The following is a 5,182-nucleotide window of genomic DNA, read 5'->3' as shown; positions in this document are numbered from 1 at the left end:
TTTTATTTTTTTAAATATTATTTGAGTTAAATAATTACAAAACGTTTTGTAGGTAGTTTCAGTAGTGAATAATGGAATAATTATAAAATTAAAAACATTTGTAAAGATGTGTGTTTATTTTTAAATTCAGAACAGACGACGGACGCGCAATATATCTTTCTGCTAATTAAGTTTGTAGGGGTAAATTGGTAGGAATACCGGGAGCATTTCTCATTCCACGCATCTGGTTGGCAAGGAACCAACGCACAGAACCGCACACCGCATCGACCAAAAAAAATCCGCTTTTCCATACATTCATTAAAATATTTGTCATCCGGGATAAATTGCACGTATCAATCTTATTTACAGCGTGACAAGATTTCAGAGAAAGAGAGGCAATTGATCGAGATGAGTTCACAAGCTTTCGGGGAACGCACTAATTTACGTTAGCGGAATTAACCAAGCTTTTCAAAAAGGGTGAAATTGGACCGTTTGCTCGCTTTGTTGTTTTTACTTCAGTCTCATATGTTACACTCTTTGACAACAGACCTATTTATATTTCATCATCATAAGGTCGTCAGTNCATAGGATATTAATTTACTTATTAATGTTATAAGACGTAACGTCAATTTTTTCTTTCTTTTGTGTTTTTAATATCATAATATTCAACTGAACAATAAATGTACTGCATTATCATTATCATAAGGTCGTCAGTCCTAAGACTGGTGGGACAGATACCTCCACTCTAATTACACACAAGCTAATCTTCGCATTTCCCTAAAACTAGAACCAAATTCTTAACTATTTGCGAACAGTAATCTAACCTAGGTCTACCTCTACCCCCCCTAACTCCTGTTTCAGCCTCTGATATGTCTCTGACTAGACCTTCACATTTGAGAAGGTGTCCTACCAACCTATCTCGCCTATTTTTTATTGACTTCCATAGTCCTCTGTTCTCCTATTCTTTCTAATACCTCTTCATTTCTAACCTTTTCTACCCACGTTATCCTCATGATTCGCCTATAACACCACATTTCGAAAGCTTCTAACCTTGTCCATGCTCACTGTCCATGTTTCGCACCCGTACAATGTCGCGCTCCACACATACACCTTTAACAACCTTTTTTGAATTTCTAAATTAATCGTTCGCGAGCATAGAAGCGACTTCTTATTATTAAAGGCGATACGACCCTGCGCTATCCTCTGCTTTATATCCCTACTACTCCTTCCGTCCTGACATATCTGACTTCCTAGATTTCTAAAATCAGTCACTTCTAATTTTTCGTCTCCTATCTTTATATTCGGCCTTTTCCTATTTTTTCTTCCCTTACATACTAGTATTTTAGTTTTACTTTTATTTATTTTCATGCAGTACTAGCACAAATTTAATTTTACTTCTTTCGCTACTCTTGTTTAACTAAAGACGAATAACAATAGGAATAAAATTCGATTTGTGATCTTTTTCAAGAAAAGACTCCTCAAATATCGGAAATATGGAATCCCAAACATTAGCGAATGTTTCTGAAATCGTATGAATTTTTAAGATTTGTTTTTGAGTAATATTTGAAAGAAAAATATAAAAAACTGAATATACCAGTAGATCCAAAACACCAATTCGTAATTTATTCAGCAATCTCCTGAAACTGGAAGTCCAATATTTATCTCCGACTCGTTCTTTCAACTTCCCATACGTATCTATCTAAAGCCTTAAGCGATGGCTATGGAACTTTTCAGTTATCGAAAAGATCGAAAGTCTTTAATGTCGCTGTAGTGGGCGACTGACTTATATACGAAAATACGTAGATTTAGTTTGTGGACTGCTGGCTTTTCACGGCTCTCTTGATGGCACTTGATTGTTGAGCCTCTTGTGTTGAATAAGTAACGAACGGTCGACATCGCATTCCAAATTCTCGCATCTAGATTCACACACGGATACATACACGTATAAATCGAATCGACTGTTCGATTCGATTTTTCCTTTTCATTTGTCGAACGGTAGAGGAAAGGACCGTGAAGTATCCGTTAGGGTCTCGCTCATTGTAAATACCTCCTCGTTGGTGGAATGATTCAATTTCGAAATGTTTACCAACCCTTTCTTTTTCTACTTTACCCCGGGGAATTCCTCGAAAAAAGTTGACGGTTAGAAGGAAACTGGAATTCCATGTTTTTATCTGCTTTAAAAAAATTCAAAGTGTTTTACGATTTCATTTTGAAAGGGGTTTAATTTGAATTCAGGGAATTAAATGCCAAAAGATGCCTTTATAGTAGTAAGACTAAGGCCAAGATCGAATGAACAGGACCAAGACTAAAACCAACACCGCAAGAACAAGACCAAAACTAAAAACAAGACCGAAAGATCGAATGAACAGGACCAAGACTAAAACAAAGACCGAATATGCAAGGCCAAGGACCAAGACAAAATACGCTAGACTGAATAAAAAATTATTACTTCCCATGGATTGATGAGTTGAACTATTTGAAACAATTTTAATAGGTATATTTTTTTCTTGGAACAAAACAAATTTTGTAGTGGAAATTTTCAGTTTACTTTACTAAATTTTAACATTAAGCATAACAAGAATAAACTTTACCACTGTTTAAAAAAAAGGATCTACAGGAATGTCCTGGGAGTAAGTGTCCTTTGTTCCTATGTCTGGATAACACATGGTTAAAAATTAGAGACAAACTAATTTTTTGCCATATTTTTTTCATTAGAAGGTCAATTTATGCGTTGGTGGAAGAATAGATTCTCGAGTTTTCATAATTCTCACAACCATTGACACTATAAGTCATAACAAACTCGCATACTACAGAAAATTCCAGCATTCAAGACAATTACTGTGCCGGTAAATCAAAAAAATTGTGGATAGACGAATAATTAAAAATGAAATGGCAATTACGTTGGTAGGACACCTTTTCAGGCATGAATATCTAGTCAGAGACACATTAGAGACAAAAACAGGAGTTAAAAGGTAGACCTAGATTAGATTCATCATCATCATCATCATCATCATCATAAGGTGGTCAGTCCTAAAACTGGTTAGGCACGTACCTCCACCCTTTCCTATCCTGAGCTAAACTTCGCATTTCCCTAAAACTAGAACCGCCCACATCCTTAACTATTTGCGAACAGTAATCTAATCTAGGTCTAGCTCTACCCCTCTTAATTCCTGTTTCTGTCTCTAATATGTCTCTGACTAGACCTTCATGCCTGAGAAGGTGTCCTACCAACCTATCTCGCCTATTTATTGACTTCCATAGAGTCCTCTGTTCTCCTATTCCTTCCAATACCTCTTCATTTCTAACCTTTTCTACCCACGTTATCCTCATCATCCGCCTATAACACCACATTTCGAACGCTTCTAACCTTTTCTTTTCCGNATTAAGTATAAAAAAAATAAACTTTACCACTGTTTAAAAAAAATGATCTACAGGAATGTCCTCCGAGTAAGTGTCCTTTGTTCCTATGTCTGGATAACACATCATTTTCATCATTATCACGGCTATCGACACTATTTTCTTAATAAGTCATGACAAGCGCATACTACAGAAAATTCAAGCATTCAAGATAATTGTGTGGTTAAATAAAAAGATTGGTGAATAGAGTAATAGTTTAAGGTGAAATGGCAATTAATTCCATTCTAATCAATAGGTTGGTAGGACACCTTCTCAGGTGAATGAAGGTCTAGTCAGACATATTAGAGGCAGAAACAGGAGTTAAGAGGAGTGGAGGTAGACCCAGATCGGATTACTGTTCGCAAATAGTTAAGGATGTGGGATGTTCTAGGTTTAGAGAAATGCATAGATAGAAAAAACCTTTTTATTGGTAACGGTAGAAAAAGTCTTTTGAAGGAGTTAAGAATTAAATGCCCTTGTTATTTGGGAACACACATGCAACCTTAATAATTCAACGCCATTTTTCGATGATTTGAAAAGTCAACTTTTANCCCAGATTATCTTAATTTTACCTGTTACTTAATTTTAATTATTTATGAAATGTTGTTTTAGTAGTACGACTTACCTAAGAGTCCTATTAACTTAAAACATTTATTCGAAAATAATCAACTACATACACTTTTGGTAAAAAAGGTAAAAATCATGTTTTTTGTCTGTAATGTTGGCAATACGGAAATATATTGATAGCAAGGAGTTGAAATTAGAACAAATAACATTGAAACAAGGTTTTTTAATTTAACCCAAGTATTTTTTTAGTTCTTCGTTTACTTTTTGCCAGTTTCTTTATAAAAATAACGGACACAATATCAAGGGCAGTTCTTTCAAATTCTGAGGTTATTTCCCGCAAAGTATTTCGATATATACTTTATAAGATTAAACACTAAAGCAGAACTGCTATTCTTTCCTTACTACCCTGCATCAGGAATGAAATTTTAACGTAATTTTTTGTTATAGGTTATATGGAAACAGGCGTCCTGTACGATCCAGTCATATGAAGCTGTTTACCTCTGAAGGTAAGAACACTTTAAAAGTAAATAGTGAATTAAGAAACTGTTAATGCTACTACGTGTTTCTGATTCTGTAGAAAATCCTTTTGCTACATATTACTAAAGAAAATTTTCTTTTGGTATTCAAACTTAGGAAACGTTAGGAACTTTAAAAGTATGTTTATAACACTTCATAAAAAGTTATTTCGGAAAAATGATTACGTATGAAAGATTACCTAAAAAAATCTGCTTATTTAGCAAAAATTGACGTTGCGTTTTTCACAAACTCTTTTTCGCTTCCTATTATTTGGACCGGAATAAGGTTCAGTAACTCTGAACCAGAAACTTTTCTCTCAAACTGTCGACCTTTGGTAAACTGTTTATGAATTTTTAATGGTGTTGCCTGGGCGTCATCGTCAGCAACCACCCTTTTAAAACGTCATGAAAAATTCAAGGCAATCGAAATTGGGCCACCGTTTTCCGTTTTAATTTGGTTCCTACTCGAGTAAGACTGTTTTAAGAAAATAATCCACTTTCTAAACATGAATTTTCCAGTAACCAATTACGGTAGTTAATTAAATCCAGTTTAAGAGCTGACAAATTTAGAAATGTATTGTTCGATATTACAAAAAGACGTAGGAAATAAAAATATTGATAAATAACTTTAAAATGTAGATAGAAATGCTTCGCTCAAAAATTGATTTAATTTTTATTTATTTTATTGGGGATGATGGGAGTAGGTTTAAAAGCTTTTCAAAGAA

General features: G+C 34.4%; 1 long non-coding RNA gene across 1 annotated transcript in view; it reads left to right on the top strand.

The window, feature by feature from the left end:
* Positions 1-4,449, top strand: part of LOC108732544 — a 158,341-nt gene extending 153,892 nt beyond the window's left edge. Inside the window, exon 4 of the long non-coding RNA XR_001937100.1 lies at positions 4,390-4,449. This is a non-coding gene — a long non-coding RNA (uncharacterized LOC108732544). The remainder of the gene's footprint in view (positions 1-4,389) is intronic.
* The last annotated feature ends 733 nt before the right edge of the window (positions 4,450-5,182 follow it).

This window comes from Agrilus planipennis, unplaced genomic scaffold (assembly GCF_000699045.2).
Source record: "Agrilus planipennis isolate EAB-ADULT unplaced genomic scaffold, Apla_2.0 scaffold48, whole genome shotgun sequence".
NCBI lineage: Eukaryota > Metazoa > Arthropoda > Insecta > Coleoptera > Buprestidae > Agrilus > Agrilus planipennis.
Note: the sequence above shows the minus strand (reverse complement) of the source record. Positions and strands in the feature narration are given on the sequence as shown.